Here is a 20,630-nt window from a genome sequence, read left to right on the forward strand (position 1 = left end):
GCTCCTCCCCATACAACACTCCTCCTGCTCTATCCAACACTCCACCTGCACTATCCAACACTTCTGCTCTACCCAACACTCCTCCTGTCCTATCCTACACTCCTACTGCACTATCCAATACTCCTCCTGCCTTATCCAACGCTCCTCCTGCCCTATCCAACACTCCTCCTGCCCTATTCAACACTCCTCCGGCACTATCCAACACTCCTCCTGGACTATCCAACACTCCTCCCCAATCCAACACTCCTCCTGGCCTATCCAACACTCCTCCTGCCCTATCCAAAACTCCTCCTGCCCTATCCAATACTCCTCCTGCCATATCCAACTTTCCTCCTGCTCTATCCAACACTCCTCCTGCCCTATCCAATACTCCTCCTGCCCTATCCAACATTCCTCCTGCTCTTTCCAACTGTCCTCCTGCTGTATCCAGCACTCCTCCTGCTCTATCCAACACTTCACCGGCTCTATCCAATACTCCTCCTGCCCTATCCAACACACTCCCTGCGCCTCTCCAGCACTCCTACTGCTCTATCCAACACTTCACCGGCTCTATCCAATACTACTCCTGCCCTATCCAATACTCCTCCTGTCCTATCCAACACTCCTCCTGCTCTTTCCAACTGTCCTCATGCACTATTCAATACTCCTAGTGCCCTATACAACACTCCTCCTGCACTATCCAAAACTCCTCCTGCCCTATCCAACTTTCCTCTTGCCCTATCCAACACTCTTCCTGTTCTATCCAACACTCCTCCTGCCCTATCCAACACTCCTCCTGCCCTATCCAACACTCCTCCTGCCCTATCCAACACTCCTCCTGCCCACTCCAACACTCTCCCTGCTCTATCCAACACTCTCCCTGCCCTGACCAACATTCGTCCTGCCCTATCCAACACTCCTCCTGCACTAACAATACTACTCTTGCCCTATCCAACACTCTCGCTGCCCTATCGAACACTCCTCCTGCTCTATCCAACACTCTTCCTGCCCTGTCCGACACTCCTCCTGCACTATCCAAAACTCCTCCTGCTCTTTCCAACGTTCCTCCTGCCTTCTCTAATACTCCTCCTGCACTATCCAACACGCCTCCTGCCCTCTCTGACACTCCTCCTGCGCTAACAACACTCCTCTTGCCCTATCCAGCACTTCTCCTGCTCTATCCAGCACTCCTCCTGCTCTATCCAACACTCATCCTGCTCTATCCAACACTCATCCTGCTCTATCCAACTCTCCTCCTGCTCTATCCAACACTCATCCTGCTCTATCGAGCACTCCTCCTGCCCTATCCAATACTACTCCTGCCCTATCCAATACTCCTCCTGCCCTATCCAACACTCCTCCTGTTCTATCCAATACTCCTCCTGCCCTATCCAACACTCCTCCTGCCCTATCCAACACTCGTCCTGCTCTATCCAACACTCCTCCTGAACTATTCAATACTCCTTCTGCCCTATCCAACACTCCTTCTGCCCTATCCAACACTCCTTCTGCCCTATCCAACACTCCTCCTGCCCAACACAACACTCGTCCTGCACTATTCAATACACCTCCTCTCCTCTCCAAATCTCATCCTGCTCTATCCAACACTACTCCTCCACTATCCAATACTACTCCTGCCCTATTCAATACTCCTCCTGCCCTCTCCAACACTCCTCCTGTTCTCTCCAACACTCCTCCTGCTCTATCCAACACTCCTCCTGTTCTCTCCAACACTCCTCCTGCTCTATCCAATACTCCTACTGCCCTCTCCAACACTCCTCCTGTTCTCTCCAACACTCCTCCTGCCCTATCCAACACTCCTCCTGTTCTATCCAACACTCCTCCTGCTCTATCCAACACTCCTCCTGCTCTATCTAATACTCCTCCTGCTCTATCCAACACTCCTCCTGCTCTATCCAATACTCCTCCTGCTATATCCAATACTCCTGCTGCCTTCTCCAACACTCCTCCTGTTCTATCCAACACTCCTCCTGCCCGATCCAACACTCCTCCTGCTCTATCCAATACTCTTACTGCTCTAACCAACACTCCTCCTGCCCTCTCCAACACTCCTCCTGCCCTCTCCAATACTCCCCCTGCTCTATCCATCACTTCTCCAACTCTATGCAACACTGCTCCTGCACCATCCAATACTCCTCCTGCTATATCCAATACACCTGCTGCCTTCACCAACACTCCTCCTGCCCTCTCCAACACTCCTCCTACCCTCTCTAACACTCCTCCTGCCCTCTCCAATACTCCTCCTGCTCTATCCATCACTTCTCCAACTCTATGCAACACTGCTCCTGCAACATCCAACACTCCTCCTGCCCTATCCACAGCTCCTCCTGCACTATCCAACACTCCTCCTGCCCTATCCTACACTCCTCCTGCACTATCGAATACTCCTCCTGCACTATCCAATACTGCTCCTCCCCATACAACACTCCTCCTGCTCTATCCAACACTCCACCTGCACTATCCAACACTTCTGCTCTACCCAACACTCCTCCTGTCCTATCCTACACTCCTACTGCACTATCCAATACTCCTCCTGCCTTATCCAACGCTCCTCCTGCCCTATCCAACACTCCTCCTGCCCTATTCAACACTCCTCCGGCACTATCCAACACTCCTCCTGGACTATCCAACACTCCTCCCCAATCCAACACTCCTCCTGGCCTATCCAACACTCCTCCTGCCCTATCCAAAACTCCTCCTGCCCTATCCAATACTCCTCCTGCCATATCCAACTTTCCTCCTGCTCTATCCAACACTCCTCCTGCCCTATCCAATACTCCTCCTGCCCTATCCAACATTCCTCCTGCTCTTTCCAACTGTCCTCCTGCTGTATCCAGCACTCCTCCTGCTCTATCCAACACTTCACCGGCTCTATCCAATACTCCTCCTGCCCTATCCAACACACTCCCTGCGCCTCTCCAGCACTCCTACTGCTCTATCCAACACTTCACCGGCTCTATCCAATACTACTCCTGCCCTATCCAATACTCCTCCTGTCCTATCCAACACTCCTCCTGCTCTTTCCAACTGTCCTCATGCACTATTCAATACTCCTAGTGCCCTATACAACACTCCTCCTGCACTATCCAAAACTCCTCCTGCCCTATCCAACTTTCCTCTTGCTCTATCCAACATTCCTCCTGCTCTATCCAACAGTCCTCTTGCTCTATCCAACACACTCCCTGCGCCTCTCCAACACTCATCCTGCTCTATCGAACACTCCTCCTGCCCTAAGCAATACTACTCCTGCCCTATCCAATACTCCTCCTGCCCTATCCAACACTCCTCATGCACTATTCAATACTCCTACTGCCCTATACAACACTCCTCCTGCACTATCCAAAACTCCTCCTGCACTATCCAACACTCCTCCTGCCCTATCCAACTTTCCTCTTGCTCTATCCAACACTCCTCCTGCCCTATCCAATATTCCTCCTGCTCTATCCAACAATCCATCTGTCCTAGCCAACACGACTCCTGCTCTATCCAACATTCCTCCTGCCCTAGCCAACACGCCTCCTGCTCTATCCAACACTCCTCCTGCTCTTTCCAACTGTCCTCCTGCTGTATCCAACACTCCTCCTGCACTATCCAATACTCCTCCTGCTCTATCCAACATTCCTGCTGCTCGAACAACACTCCTCTTGCCCTATCCAACACTCCTCCTGCTCTTTCCAACTGTCCTCCTGCCCTCTCCAGCACTCCTCCTGCCCTATCCAACACTCTCCCTGCCCTATCCAACACTCATCCTGCTCTATCGAACACTCCTCCTGCCCTAAGCAATACTACTCCTGCCCTATCCAATGCTCCTCCTGCCCTATCCAACACTCCTCCTGCTCTATGCAACACTCCTCATGCACTATTCAATACTCCTACTGCCCTATACAACACTCCTCCTGCACTATCCAAAACTCCTCCTGCACTATCCAACACTCCTCCTGCCCTGTCCAACTTTCCTCTTGCTCTATCCAACAATCCACCTGCCCTAGCCAACACGACTCCAGCTCTATCCAACAGTCCTCCTGCTCTATCCAACATTCCTCCTGCCCTAAGCAATACTCCTCTTGCCCTATACAATACTCCTCCTGCCCTATCCAATACTCCTCCTGCCCAATCCAACACTCCTTCTGCACTATTCAATTCTCCTACTGCACTATCCAACACTCCTCCTGCCCTATCCAACAATCTTCCTGCCCTATCCAACACTCCTCCCGCTGTATCCAACACTCCTGCTGCACTATTCAATACACCTCGTCCACTCTCCAATACTCCTCCTGCACTATCCAACACTCCTCCTGCTCTATCCAACACTCCTCCTGCCCTATCCAATACTCCTCCTGCCCTATCCAACACTCCTTCTGCACTATTCAATTCTCCTACTGCACTATCCAACACTCCTCCTGCCCTATCCAACAATCTTCCTGCCCTATCCAACACTCCTCCCGCTGTATCCAACACTCCTGCTGCACTATTCAATACACCTCGTCCACTCTCCAATACTCCTCCTGCACTATCCAACACTCCTCCTGCACTATCCAACACTCCTCCTGCTCTATCCAATACTCCTCCTGCTCTATCCAACACTCCTCCTGCCCTATCCAACTTTCCTCTTGCTCTATCCAACACTCCTCCTGCCCTATCCAATATTCCTCCTGCTCTATCCAACAATCCATCTGTCCTAGCCAACACGACTCCTGCTCTATCCAACACTCCTCCTGCCCTAGCCAACACGCCTCCTGCTCTATCCAACACTCCTCCTGCTCTTTCCAACTGTCCTCCTGCTGTATCCAACACTCCTCCTGCACTATCCAATACTCCTCCTGCTCTATCCAACATTCCTGCTGCTCTAACAACACTCCTCCTGCTCTATCCAACACTTCTCCGGCTCTGTCCAATACTCCTCCTGCCTTATCTAGCACTCCTCCTGTCCTAAACAACACTCCTCCTGTCCTATCCAACACTCCTCCTGCCCTCTCCAACACTCCTCCTGCCCTCTACAACACTCCTCCTGCCCTCTCCAACACTCCTCCTGTCCTATCCAACACTCCTCCTGCCCTATCCAACACTCCTCCTGCCCTCTCCAACACTCCTCCTGTCCTAAACAACACTCCTCCTGCTGTATCCAACAGTACTCCTGCTGTATTCAATACACCTCCTGCCCTATCCAACACTCATCCTGCACTATCGAACACTCCTCCTGCCCTAACCAATACTACTCCTGCTCTATCCAACACTCCTCCTGCACTATTCAATACTCCTACTGCCCTATCCAACAATCTTCCTGCTCTCTCCAACATTCCTCCTGCCCTCTTCAATACTCGTCCTGCTCTCTCCAACACTCTTCCTGATCTCTCCAACACTCCTACTGCCCTATCCAACATTCCTCCTACTCTATCCAACATTCCTCCTGCCCTCTTCAATACTCGTCCTGCTCTCTCCAACACTCTTCCTGATCTCTCCAACACTCCTCCTGCACTATCCAACACTCCTCCTGCTCTATCCAACACTCCTCCTGCACTATCCAATACTCCTCCTGCTCTATCCAATACACCTCCTGCCCTATCCAATAATCCTCCTTCCCTATCCAAAACTCATCCTGCTCTCTCCAACACTCTTCCTGATCTCTCCAACACTCCTCCTGCCCTATCCAACACTCCTCCCGCTGTATCCAACACTCCTGCTGCACTATTCAATACACCTCGTCCACTCTCCAATACTCCTCCTGCACTATCCAACACTCCTCCTGCTCTATCCAACACTCCTCCTGCCCTATCCAATACTCCTCCTGCCCTATCCAACACTCCTTCTGCACTATTCAATTCTCCTACTGCACTATCCAACACTCCTCCTGCCCTATCCAACAATCTTCCTGCCCTATCCAACACTCCTCCCGCTGTATCCAACACTCCTGCTGCACTATTCAATACACCTCGTCCACTCTCCAATACTCCTCCTGCACTAACCAACACTCCTCCTGCACTATCCAACACTCCTCCTGCTCTATCCAATACTCCTCCTGCTCTATCCAACACTCCTCCTGCCCTATCCAACTTTCCTCTTGCTCTATCCAACACTCCTCCTGCCCTATCCAATATTCCTCCTGCTCTATCCAACAATCCATCTGTCCTAGCCAACACGACTCCTGCTCTATCCAACATTCCTCCTGCCCTAGCCAACACGCCTCCTGCTCTATCCAACACTCCTCCTGCTCTTTCCAACTGTCCTCCTGCTGTATCCAACACTCCTCCTGCACTATCCAATACTCCTCCTGCTCTATCCAACATTCCTGCTGCTCTAACAACACTCCTCCTGCTCTATCCAACACTTCTCCGGCTCTGTCCAATACTCCTCCTGCCTTATCTAGCACTCCTCCTGTCCTAATCAACACTCCTCCTGTCCTATCCAACACTCCTCCTGCCCTCTCCAACACTCCTCCTGCCCTATCCAATACTCCTCCTGCCCTCTCCAACACTCCTCCTGTCCTATCCAACACTCCTCCTGCCCTATCCAACACTCCTCCTGCCCTCTCCAACACTCCTCCTGTCCTAAACAACACTCCTCCTGCTGTATCCAACAGTACTCCTGCTGTATTCAATACACCTCCTGCCCTATCCAACACTCATCCTGCACTATCGAACACTCCTCCTGCCCTAACCAATACTACTCGTGCCCTATGCAAAACTCGTCCTGCTCTATCCAACACTCTTCCTGATCTCTCCAACACTCCTCCTGCACTATCCAACACTCCTCCTGCTCTATCCAACACTCCTCCTGCACTATCCAATACTCCTCCTGCTCTATCCAATACTCCTCCTGCTCTATCCAACACTCCTCCTGCCCTATCCAACTTTCCTCTTGCTCTATCCAACACTCCTCCTGCCCTATCCAATATTCCTCCTGCTCTATCCAACAATCCATCTGTCCTAGCCAACACGACTCCTGCTCTATCCAACACTCCTCCTGCCCTATCCAAAACTCCTCCTGCCCTATCCAATACTCCTCCTGCCATATCCAACTTTCCTCCTGCTCTATCCAACACTCCTCCTGCCCTATCCAATACTCCTCCTGCCCTATCCAACATTCCTCCTGCTCTTTCCAACTGTCCTCCTGCTGTATCCAGCACTCCTCCTGCTCTATCCAACACTTCACCGGCTCTATCCAATACTCCTCCTGCCCTATCCAACACACTCCCTGCGCCTCTCCAGCACTCCTACTGCTCTATCCAACACTTCACCGGCTCTATCCAATACTACTCCTGCCCTATCCAATACTCCTCCTGTCCTATCCAACACTCCTCCTGCTCTTTCCAACTGTCCTCATGCACTATTCAATACTCCTAGTGCCCTATACAACACTCCTCCTGCACTATCCAAAACTCCTCCTGCCCTATCCAACTTTCCTCTTGCTCTATCCAACATTCCTCCTGCTCTATCCAACAGTCCTCTTGCTCTATCCAACACACTCCCTGCGCCTCTCCAACACTCATCCTGCTCTATCGAACACTCCTCCTGCCCTAAGCAATACTACTCCTGCCCTATCCAATACTCCTCCTGCCCTATCCAACACTCCTCATGCACTATTCAATACTCCTACTGCCCTATACAACACTCCTCCTGCACTATCCAAAACTCCTCCTGCACTATCCAACACTCCTCCTGCCCTATCCAACTTTCCTCTTGCTCTATCCAACACTCCTCCTGCCCTATCCAATATTCCTCCTGCTCTATCCAACAATCCATCTGTCCTAGCCAACACGACTCCTGCTCTATCCAACATTCCTCCTGCCCTAGCCAACACGCCTCCTGCTCTATCCAACACTCCTCCTGCTCTTTCCAACTGTCCTCCTGCTGTATCCAACACTCCTCCTGCACTATCCAATACTCCTCCTGCTCTATCCAACATTCCTGCTGCTCGAACAACACTCCTCTTGCCCTATCCAACACTCCTCCTGCTCTTTCCAACTGTCCTCCTGCCCTCTCCAGCACTCCTCCTGCCCTATCCAACACTCTCCCTGCCCTATCCAACACTCATCCTGCTCTATCGAACACTCCTCCTGCCCTAAGCAATACTACTCCTGCCCTATCCAATACTCCTCCTGCCCTATCCAACACTCCTCCTGCTCTATGCAACACTCCTCATGCACTATTCAATACTCCTACTGCCCTATACAACACTCCTCCTGCACTATCCAAAACTCCTCCTGCACTATCCAACACTCCTCCTGCCCTGTCCAACTTTCCTCTTGCTCTATCCAACAATCCACCTGCCCTAGCCAACACGACTCCAGCTCTATCCAACAGTCCTCCTGCTCTATCCAACATTCCTCCTGCCCTAAGCAATACTCCTCTTGCCCTATACAATACTCCTCCTGCCCTATCCAATACTCCTCCTGCCCAATCCAACACTCCTTCTGCACTATTCAATTCTCCTACTGCACTATCCAACACTCCTCCTGCCCTATCCAACAATCTTCCTGCCCTATCCAACACTCCTCCCGCTGTATCCAACACTCCTGCTGCACTATTCAATACACCTCGTCCACTCTCCAATACTCCTCCTGCACTATCCAACACTCCTCCTGCTCTATCCAACACTCCTGCTGCCCTATCCAATACTCCTCCTGCCCTATCCAACACTCCTTCTGCACTATTCAATTCTCCTACTGCACTATCCAACACTCCTCCTGCCCTATCCAACAATCTTCCTGCCCTATCCAACACTCCTCCCGCTGTATCCAACACTCCTGCTGCACTATTCAATACACCTCGTCCACTCTCCAATACTCCTCCTGCACTATCCAACACTCCTCCTGCACTATCCAACACTCCTCCTGCTCTATCCAATACTCCTCCTGCTCTATCCAACACTCCTCCTGCCCTATCCAACTTTCCTCTTGCTCTATCCAACACTCCTCCTGCCCTATCCAATATTCCTCCTGCTCTATCCAACAATCCATCTGTCCTAGCCAACACGACTCCTGCTCTATCCAACACTCCTCCTGCCCTAGCCAACACGCCTCCTGCTCTATCCAACACTCCTCCTGCTCTTTCCAACTGTCCTCCTGCTGTATCCAACACTCCTCCTGCACTATCCAATACTCCTCCTGCTCTATCCAACATTCCTGCTGCTCTAACAACACTCCTCCTGCTCTATCCAACACTTCTCCGGCTCTGTCCAATACTCCTCCTGCCTTATCTAGCACTCCTCCTGTCCTAAACAACACTCCTCCTGTCCTATCCAACACTCCTCCTGCCCTCTCCAACACTCCTCCTGCCCTCTACAACACTCCTCCTGCCCTCTCCAACACTCCTCCTGTCCTATCCAACACTCCTCCTGCCCTATCCAACACTCCTCCTGCCCTCTCCAACACTCCTCCTGTCCTAAACAACACTCCTCCTGCTGTATCCAACAGTACTCCTGCTGTATTCAATACACCTCCTGCCCTATCCAACACTCATCCTGCACTATCGAACACTCCTCCTGCCCTAACCAATACTACTCCTGCTCTATCCAACACTCCTCCTGCACTATTCAATACTCCTACTGCCCTATCCAACAATCTTCCTGCTCTCTCCAACATTCCTCCTGCCCTCTTCAATACTCGTCCTGCTCTCTCCAACACTCTTCCTGATCTCTCCAACACTCCTACTGCCCTATCCAACATTCCTCCTACTCTATCCAACATTCCTCCTGCCCTCTTCAATACTCGTCCTGCTCTCTCCAACACTCTTCCTGATCTCTCCAACACTCCTCCTGCACTATCCAACACTCCTCCTGCTCTATCCAACACTCCTCCTGCACTATCCAATACTCCTCCTGCTCTATCCAATACACCTCCTGCCCTATCCAATAATCCTCCTTCCCTATCCAAAACTCATCCTGCTCTCTCCAACACTCTTCCTGATCTCTCCAACACTCCTCCTGCCCTATCCAACACTCCTCCCGCTGTATCCAACACTCCTGCTGCACTATTCAATACACCTCGTCCACTCTCCAATACTCCTCCTGCACTATCCAACACTCCTCCTGCTCTATCCAACACTCCTCCTGCCCTATCCAATACTCCTCCTGCCCTATCCAACACTCCTTCTGCACTATTCAATTCTCCTACTGCACTATCCAACACTCCTCCTGCCCTATCCAACAATCTTCCTGCCCTATCCAACACTCCTCCCGCTGTATCCAACACTCCTGCTGCACTATTCAATACACCTCGTCCACTCTCCAATACTCCTCCTGCACTAACCAACACTCCTCCTGCACTATCCAACACTCCTCCTGCTCTATCCAATACTCCTCCTGCTCTATCCAACACTCCTCCTGCCCTATCCAACTTTCCTCTTGCTCTATCCAACACTCCTCCTGCCCTATCCAATATTCCTCCTGCTCTATCCAACAATCCATCTGTCCTAGCCAACACGACTCCTGCTCTATCCAACATTCCTCCTGCCCTAGCCAACACGCCTCCTGCTCTATCCAACACTCCTCCTGCTCTTTCCAACTGTCCTCCTGCTGTATCCAACACTCCTCCTGCACTATCCAATACTCCTCCTGCTCTATCCAACATTCCTGCTGCTCTAACAACACTCCTCCTGCTCTATCCAACACTTCTCCGGCTCTGTCCAATACTCCTCCTGCCTTATCTAGCACTCCTCCTGTCCTAATCAACACTCCTCCTGTCCTATCCAACACTCCTCCTGCCCTCTCCAACACTCCTCCTGCCCTATCCAATACTCCTCCTGCCCTCTCCAACACTCCTCCTGTCCTATCCAACACTCCTCCTGCCCTATCCAACACTCCTCCTGCCCTCTCCAACACTCCTCCTGTCCTAAACAACACTCCTCCTGCTGTATCCAACAGTACTCCTGCTGTATTCAATACACCTCCTGCCCTATCCAACACTCATCCTGCACTATCGAACACTCCTCCTGCCCTAACCAATACTACTCGTGCCCTATGCAAAACTCGTCCTGCTCTATCCAACACTCTTCCTGATCTCTCCAACACTCCTCCTGCACTATCCAACACTCTTCCTGCTCTATCCAACACTCCTCCTGCACTATCCAATACTCCTCCTGCTCTATCCAATACTCCTCCTGCTCTATCCAACACTCCTCCTGCCCTATCCAACTTTCCTCTTGCTCTATCCAACACTCCTCCTGCCCTATCCAATATTCCTCCTGCTCTATCCAACAATCCATCTGTCCTAGCCAACACGACTCCTGCTCTATCCAACATTCCTCCTGCCCTAGCCAACACGCCTCCTGCTCTATCCAACACTCCTCTTGCTCTTTCCAACTGTCCTCCTGCTGTATCCAACACTCCTCCTGCACTATCCAATACTCCTCCTGCTCTATCCAACATTCCTGCTGCTCTAACAACACTCCTCCTGCTCTATCCAACACTTCTCCGGCTCTGTCCAATACTCCTCCTGCCTTATCTAGCACTCCTCCTGTCCTAAACAACACTCCTCCTGTCCTATCCAACACTCCTCCTGCCCTCTCCAACACTCCTCCTGCCCTATCCAATACTCCTCCTGCCCTCTCCAACACTCCTCCTGTCCTATCCAACACTCCTCCTGCCCTATCCAACACTCCTCCTGCCCTCTCCAACACTCCTCCTGTCCTAAACAACACTCCTCCTGCTGTATCCAACAGTACTCCTGCTGTATTCAATACACCTCCTGCCCTATCCAACACTCATCCTGCACTATCGAACACTCCTCCTGCCCTAACCAATACTACTCGTGCCCTATGCAAAACTCGTCCTGCTGTATCCAACACTCCTCCTGCACTATCCAATACTCCTCCTGCTCTATCCAACATTCCTGCTGCTCTAACAACACTCCTCCTGCTCTATCCAACACTTCTCCGGCTCTGTCCAATACTCCTCCTGCCTTATCTAGCACTCCTCCTGTCCTAAACAACACTCCTCCTGTCCTATCCAACACTCCTCCTGCCCTCTCCAACACTCCTCCTGCCCTATCCAATACTCCTCCTGCCCTCTCCAACACTCCTCCTGTCCTATCCAACACTCCTCCTGCCCTATCCAACACTCCTCCTGCCCTCTCCAACACTCCTCCTGTCCTAAACAACACTCCTCCTGCTGTATCCAACAGTACTCCTGCTGTATTCAATACACCTCCTGCCCTATCCAACACTCATCCTGCACTATCGAACACTCCTCCTGCCCTAACCAATACTACTCGTGCCCTATGCAAAACTCGTCCTGCTCTATCCAACACTCCTCCTGCACTATTCAATACTCCTACTGCCCTATCCAACAATCTTCCTGCTCTCTCCAACATTCCTCCTGCCCTCTTCAATACTCGTCCTGCTCTCTCCAACACTCTTCCTGATCTCTCCAACACTCCTACTGCCCTATCCAACCTTCCTCCTACTCTATCCAACATTCCTCCTGCCCTCTTCAATACTCGTCCTGCTCTCTCCAACACTCTTCCTGATCTCTCCAACACTCCTCCTGCACTATCCAACACTCCTCCTGCTCTATCCAACACTCCTCCTGCACTATCCAATACTCCTCCTGCACTATCCAACACTCCTCCTGCCCTGTCCAACACTCCTCCTGCTCTATCCAACACTCCTCCTGCACTATCCAACACTCCTCCTGCACTATCCAACACTCCTCCTGCTCTATCCAACACTCCTCCTGCTCTATCCAACACTCCTCCTGCACTATCCAACACTCCTCCTGCTCTATCCAACACTCCTCCTGCACTATCCAACACTCCTCCTGCTCTATCCAACACTCCTCCTGCCCTATCCAATACACCTCCTGCCCTATCCAATACTCCTCCTTCCCTATCCAAAACTCATCCTGCTCTATCCAACACTCCTTCTGCACTATTCAATTCTCCTACTGCCCTATCCAACAATCTTCCTGCCCTATCCAACACTCCTCCTGCTGTATCCAACACTCCTGCTGCACTATTCAATACACCTCGTCCACTCTCCAATACTTTCCTGCACTATCCAACACTCCTCCTGCTCTATCCAATACACCTCCTGCCCTATCCAACACTCCTCCTGCCCTATCCAACTTTCCTCTTGCTCTATCCAACACTCCTCCTGCCCTATCCAATATTCCTCCTGCTCTATCCAACACTCCTCCTGCTCTTTCCAACAATCTTCCTGCTCTCTCCAACATTCCTCCTGCCCTCTTCAACACTCTTCCTGCCCTATCCAATACTCCTCCTGCTGTATTCAACACTCCTCCTGCCTTATCCATGCCAATTCATACCAACTCATGTCCTCACCTACGAAGTCCTTTCTTTCCCTCATGGTTGTATTCATATGTTTAGATGAAATCACAATGACCTCACAAAAATCCATCCCATACAATTTATTTATACGCATTTTGGGAATGCCATGCTTTGCAGGACTTATACACTTGATGGTAAGCTCTTAGGGATTGTTGCTGAACAAAGAAACCTTGGATTGCAGGTTCATAGCTCCTTGAAAGTGAAGTCACAGGTAGATAAGATAGTGAAGAAGGCATTTGGTATGCTTTCCTTTATTGGCCCGAGTATTGTGTACAGGAGTTGGGAGGTCATGTTGCGGCTGTACAGGACATTGGTGTGGCGACTGTTGGAATATTGTGTGCAGTTCTGATCTCCATCCTTTTGGAAAGAAGTCGTGAAACTTGAAATGGTTCAGAAAATATTTACAAGGATGTTGCCAGGGTTGGAGGATTTGAGCTATAGGGAGAGGCTGAACAGGTTGGGGCTGTTTTCCCTGGAGTGTCGAAGGCTGAGGGGTGACCTTATAGAGGTTTACAAAATTATGAAGGTCATGGATAGGGTAAATAGGCAAAGTCTTTTCCCTGGGGTCGGGGAGTCCAGAACTAGAGGGCATAGGTTAAGGGTGAGAGGGGAATGATATAAAAGAGTCCTACGGGGCAACATTTTCATGCAGAGGGTGGTACATGTATGGAATGATCTGTCAGAGGAAGTGGTGGAGGCTAGTACAATTGCAACATTTAAGAGGCATTTGGATGGGTCCCTGAATAGGAAGGGTTTGGAGGGATATGGGCCGAGTGCTGGCAGGTGGGACTAGATTGCTTTGGGATATCTGGTCGGCATGGACGGATTGGACCGAAGGGTCTGTTTCCGTGTTGTACATCTCTATGACTCTGTGACTCTATGACTAATGTGACAAAGGTTTTTCCAATTTTCTAACATAAGAAATATTGAGCATGGAAATCAACAGAAACCAGGAAAAACGGAATGTTATTTATTTGTGGGATTCCATTGCTGGTGTACTGAAGTCAAGACAGATGAACAGCAGAACATCTTGAGCAAGTTCACAACTTTTAATGCATAACAGTGAGAAACCCTTGAAAAGGATCACAAAAGAAAATCTGGATATTGGGATTCAAATAATTTAGTGGTTATTTCTGACAGGATGCAGGCAGGTTGAGTTGAACAGACTTTTGCTATACTGTAGATCTCTTTGACTCTGTGACTCTCATAGGGTAGCAACATTAAAGTTCTGTGATTATATTTGTAGGACTTCTAGCTGCAGAGCATCTGAAAGGGAAAAATAGACAGTGCAAGTTTACTGGTAATCACAAATTACGTACTGCAGCTAGGATGATTCACAAGGGTGAATCAGTAGATGTTGCGTATCAGGACTTTCAAACGGATTTTGACAAGTTTCCACACAAGAGATTAGTAAGGAAAATTAAAGCTCATGGTATCAGAGGTAACATATTGACATGGATAGAGAACTGGTTGGTAGACAAGAAGCAGAGTTGGAACAAACGGATCCTTTTTAGAGTTGCAGGTAGTGATGAGTGGGATGCCACAGGGTTGAGTGCTGGGACCTCAGCTGTACATTCATGATATACATCAACAATTTGGATGAAGGAATTGAATGCAATATCTCCAAATCTGCAGACAACACTGAGCTGGATAGCAGTGTGTGCTGTGAGGAGGATGCTAAGAGGCTGCAGGGTGACTTGGACAGGTTGGCTGAGTGAGCAAATCCACTATAATGTGAATAAGCGTGAGGTTATCCACTTTGGTCACAAAACAGGAAGGCAGATCATTATTTGAATGGTGGCAGTTTAGGAAAAGTGAGGTGTAATGAGACCTGGATTTCATGGTTGAACAGTCACTGAAGGTTGGCATGTAGGTGCAGCAGGTGGTGAGGAAAGCTAATGGCAGGCTGGCCTTCATAGCGAGAGGACATGAGTATAGGAGTAAGGATGTATTGTTACAGTTATACAGGGTCTTGGTGAGGTCACATCCAGAGTATTGTGTTCAGTTTTAGTCCCCTAGTCTGAGGAAGAACATTCTTGCTATTGAGGGAGTCCAGCAAAGGTTCACCAGACTGACTCCGCAATGGCAGGATTGACATATGAGAAAAGATTGGATTGACTGGGCTTGTACTCACTGGAATTTAGATAAATGAGGGGGGTAATCTCATAGAAACATATAAAATTCTGATGAGACTGGACAGACTAGATGCGGAAAGAATGTTCCCAATGTTGGGAATGTCCAGAACTAGGGATCGCATTTTAAGAATAAGGGGTAAGCTCTTCAGGACTGAGATGAGGAAGGATCTCTTCACTTAGAGAGTTGTGTATCTGTGGAATTCTCTCCCACAGGAAGCTGTTGGGGCCGATTCATTAGATATATTCAAGAGGGAGCTGGATATGGCCCTTGCAGCTAAAGGGATCATGGGATTTGTGGAGCGGGTGGGAATGGGAGACTGAGATTGCATGATAAGCCATGGTCATATTGAATGGTGCAGGCTCAAAGGGCTGAATGGCCTACTCCTGCACTTATTTTAGAAGTTTCTATGTAAGGATATGATTGGATAACATAAGCACATGTATTATTTCAAATAATGTGGTCTAACATCATGCATGTATACTACCGTGGATTGTGAACAATACAAATATGATTTGGTAGAGATAGCAGTGAGTAAAGCGTAACATCTTGATTGGAAATGATTATTGGTAGCAATAATCAATTGAAGCTTGTTATCTGTAAGAATAGTATAAAATTTTTGTTCTTGCAATCAAGAATTTGAACTGTATGCCATTTTAGATATATGCTGTCTCACATATGCACAAATAAATGTTTAAACAAAAAAACCTGAATCATACCTAGTCGAAGAGGAAATAAAGTGCTAAACTCACCATTTCAGTATCTATCCCATAATTGTGATATCTGCAATGCATTAATATTTGGAAAAGGTGATCTGACATGCTTTAAGTCAAGGAAGCCAGGAAGTTCATATTGTTAAAGAAAATCATTTGAAATAAACTATATGTGATAAATATTTGGAATGCATAACACATCATGCTTCAAAGTTTGTGCGAAGATTTGTAGCTCGGGTGCTCGTTGTTGTGGTTCTGTTCGCCGAGCTGGAAGTTTTTGTTGCAAACGTTTCGTCCCCTGGCTAGGAGGACCAACCACTACAGCGGACAGCTGAAACTGACAACCGGAAGCGGCAGGGACAGACCACTATAAACACCGGAGGAAACATCAAAGAAGCGCTTCGCAGGAGGCTCCCAAGCACTGATGATGTCGCCTAGCCAGGGGACGAAACGTTTGCAACAAAAACTTCCAGCTCGGCGAACAGAACCACAACAACATCATGCTTCCTTTCGCCCTGCAAGCATATCAAATAAAACAAAAAGCAAAATCATAAAGAGACAGAAAATCTAAAAAAAAAGAAAATTGTGTAAACCACTTAGCAGAACAGGCAACATCTGTGGAGAAGGGATAAAAGTCACTTTATAAGTCTTGTGACTCTCCACAAGCTTATCCTGGTTTATAACAAATTGCATACTAAATGCTGCTAGCTGTAAACAAAACAAATTTGTTTTGTTCGCAGCTATTTGTATATCTAAACATTTATTCTTTTTTATTTGCTTACCATCTAAATTAGCAAAATGAGTTACAAGAATCGGATTTGGGAATATTTCATACTTTGTTGCGGTCAGATGTCAACAGCCTTAGATCTCATTGTTGTTCCTCTGCGATTGAGTAGTCATTAAAATGTCGCAGTTAACCAAACAGGCAAATCTAGAAAATGATCATAAAGCTGATGAATATCAAATAAAAAGCTGTGTGCATAATGAATATAAATAAGCTGTTCAAAGGACAAAGAAATTACAATTCATAGATGAACCTCACCCTGTTTTACATACATCTGCCACATATTCATTTTCCATCAAAGGTCCCTGGATAACAATAAGGAGGGACAAGTATACCTGATTTTTCTTGTTCCTGGCATGGGAACATTGGGAAAAAAATTAGGGAAACAAGTTCCTTGGTCTATGATGCTGTGCCATTTCAAGAAGCTTATTTACATAAACAGCTTTTGGCAAAACAAGCAGCGTGTCATTATTAATTGTTTTTGCCTTGTGATGTGCAAAGCTGACCAACAGCAACTGGAGTAATCTCAGAATACAATGTTTTGTTAAATGGAATATTTTGAAATAAGCAGTCCAAGTGTGATAAATATTTGGAATGCTTGGCAAATTCTGTATTTCTTTCTGCCTACAAGCATGACAAATTAAATAAAACAAAAAGCAAAAAAATAGAGAAGCCAAAAATCTAAAATTCAAATGCTATAACGGCAATCTACCTGGCTCTATAGCAAGCCTGTTAGCAGCTTCTAGATCCACCAACCATCCACACCTCCTAGGATTGCCTTTGGGATTCAAGCATTTGTTGTGAAATTCACAGAATCCCTACAGTGTGGAAGCAGGCCATTCAGCCTATCAAGGAGAAAGTGAGGACTGCAGATGCTGGAGATCAGAGCTGAAAATGTGTTGCTGGAAAAGCGCAGCAGGTCAGGAAGCATCCAAGGAGCAGAAGAATCGACGTTTCGGGCATGAGCCCTTCTTCAGGAGAAGCTCTTGAAGAAGGGTTCATACCCGAAAAGTCGATTCTCCTGCTCCTTGGATGCTGCCTGACCTGCTGAGCTTTTCCAGCAACACATTTTCAATTCAGCCTATCAAGTCCATATCAACCCTCCAAAGTACCTCCTACCCAAACTCACTCAACTCACATCCTACCCTATTCCTGTAACCCTTCATTCCCCATCGCTTATTCACCTAAACTGCCATCTTTGGACTGTGGAAGGAAACCAGAGCACCCGATGGAAACCCACACAGACACAGGGAGAATGTGCAAAGTCAAAACAGATGCCGAAGGTAGAATCAAACCTGGGCCGCTGGTGCTGTGAGCCACCGTGCCACTCTTTGAAAAAGTTGTCTAATTCTCTCGCAGGTTCCCTGGAGAACAACAACAGGCATCCACAGTTCACCATTTTATTTTAAAATCTTGGACTTGAGCTCAGAATTTACCTTTTCCTGTGCAGGAGGACTCTCTGTTTCCAAATCTTGCTTGCAAAGAAATGCTACCTAATCAGTTATGCATTCCAAATTTTAACCACATCCAGATAGTTTATTTCAAATTTTGTACAGAGCAATATGAATCATCTGATTTTCTTGACTGGAAGGTCGAAGTACAACAGATCCCCATTTTATAAATGCTCATGCATTATTGACACAACTATCACTGCAGAAAATACTCTGCAGCTTAGGGTCTTTCTCATATAAATATTGCAGAACGTGCTTACATTTGGATATCCCCATTGTTTCTAATTTCTCCCTGCTATGCAGTTACGTTTATGAAAGGTGGTGAACTTCAACAAAGTATTAAACAGAACAGCCATGGAATCCTTAGAGGAACAATGAATGAAGAGCAGAGGTTGGCCACTTGACCCTTGAACCTAGCTCTATTATTCAATAAGATCAGAACTGATCTGATATTAAATGCATGTTCCTGCCTATTTGATTAGTTAGTAAGGAATTATCTGCCTCTGTCTTAAAATTATTTTCACTAGCTTTTGAGAAGGATAGTTCCAAACACTCAGAAATAAAGTATTTCTACTTTTCTCTGTCTTAAATGGGTAACATCTATTTCTGAAGTTGTGATGCCTAGCTGTTGATATTCCCATCTACCCTGTCATGGCCCCTCACATTATTGAATGTTTCAATCAGGTCATTGCTTTTTCTTCTAAACTCAAGCTTAGCCTGTTCAGCCTATCCACAGAAAACAGTGCTCCATAACTGGGATTAGTTCACTTATAAATGCATCCATGCATTTATTTTCTTCCTTAAGATGGAGACCATACTGCAGATAGTAGTCCAGAAGTGGTCACGCCAATGTTCTGTACAGCTGAATTATAGCTGAAAATGTGTTGCTGGAAAAGCGCAGCAGGTCAGGCAGCATCCAAGGAGCAGGAGAATCGACGTTTCGGGCATGAGCCCTTCTTCTCCTGCTCCTTAGATGCTGCCTGACCTGCTGCGCTTTTCCAGCAACACATTTTCAGCTCTGATCTCCAACATCTGCAGTCCTCACTTTCTCCCACAACTGAATTATAACAAACCTACGTTTGTATTCACTTCCTCTCACAATAAACCATAATATTGGACTGAATCTGTGAAATTGTTCCACAAGTGTCTTTGCTGCTAAATTGTTTTCCTAATCTAGTCTAGTTATCTCTGCCCTTGTTCCTTCACACTCACCCTAATTTAACTTAGCACAGACGTTTCTAATTCAGATTTCTCACTCTCAAACTGAATGCCAACTTCTACCATGTTAAAGTCACCTTTTTCTTGCCTATGCCTGACCACCTCCAGTTACTTAATTAATGACCTTCCCTCCATCAGGTCATAAGTGGAGATGTTTGCAAATGATTGTATAATGTTCAACTATATTTGTGACTCCTAAGATTCTGAAGCAGTCCATGTCCATAGGCTTGAATTGGGCTGAAAAGTGGCAGGTAACTTTTACTTCACACAAATGTCAGGTAATGATCACCTCTAATAAGAGAAAATTTAACCTTCACCACTTGACATTCAATGGTATTTCTATCATTGAATTCCCCACTATTAACATCCGGGGTGGGGGGAGTTCCCATTGACAAGAAATTACACTGGACTTGACATTAAAATATGATGGCTACAAGAGCAGATCAGAGGCAAGGAATCCTGCAGCCACTAATTCACCTCCTAACTCCACAAACCTTGTTCTCCATCTACAAGGCACAACTGAGGAGTGTGATGTAATATTCCTTGCTTGCCCGAATGGATGCAGCTCGAACAACACTCAAGGATTTTTACATCCTGCAGGACAAATTAGCTCTCTTTATCGGCACCACTTTCACAAAAATCCACATCTTTCATCACCAACATTCATTAGCAGCAGAAATTGACCAAAAATCCTTCAACAGCACTTTCCAAACCCACAAAGACTTCCATCTAGAAGGACAAGGGCAGCATATATGTGAGAACACCACTACCTATAAGTTCCCCTCAAAGTCACTTACCATCCTGACTCGGAAGTATATCACTATTCTTTCAGTGTCAGAGGGTCAAAATCCTTGAATTCCATCCTTAACAATATTTTCAATCTACCAACAGCACTTTGATGGCAACATAGCAACTCAACACCAGTTTCTCAAGGGTCTCTAGAGATGGGCACTAAATGCCGGCCCAGCCAGCGACACCCACATCCCTCATTCCACAAGTGAATAAGCAAAAACATTACATGTTACCAGATCCAAAATAACCTACTCACT

The 20,630-nt window shown here is 47.6% G+C and overlaps 1 long non-coding RNA gene across 1 annotated transcript; it reads right to left on the bottom strand.

Annotated features, from left to right (window-relative positions):
• Nucleotides 1–14,364: 14,364 nt before the first annotated feature.
• LOC122548672 (uncharacterized) lies at nucleotides 14,365–17,266 on the bottom strand. The gene is made up of 3 exons (XR_006311300.2): nucleotides 17,171–17,266; nucleotides 16,911–17,059; nucleotides 14,365–14,548 (listed from the first exon to the last, which is right to left on the bottom strand). It is a non-coding gene; the product is annotated as an uncharacterized LOC122548672 (long non-coding RNA).
• Nucleotides 17,267–20,630: the final 3,364 nt, after the last annotated feature.

Source organism: Chiloscyllium plagiosum, unplaced genomic scaffold, assembly GCF_037043375.1.
Source record: "Chiloscyllium plagiosum isolate Xiang-an unplaced genomic scaffold, Cpla_swu_hap1 HiC_scaffold_3, whole genome shotgun sequence".
In the NCBI taxonomy this organism is placed as follows: Eukaryota; Metazoa; Chordata; class Chondrichthyes; order Orectolobiformes; family Hemiscylliidae; genus Chiloscyllium; species Chiloscyllium plagiosum.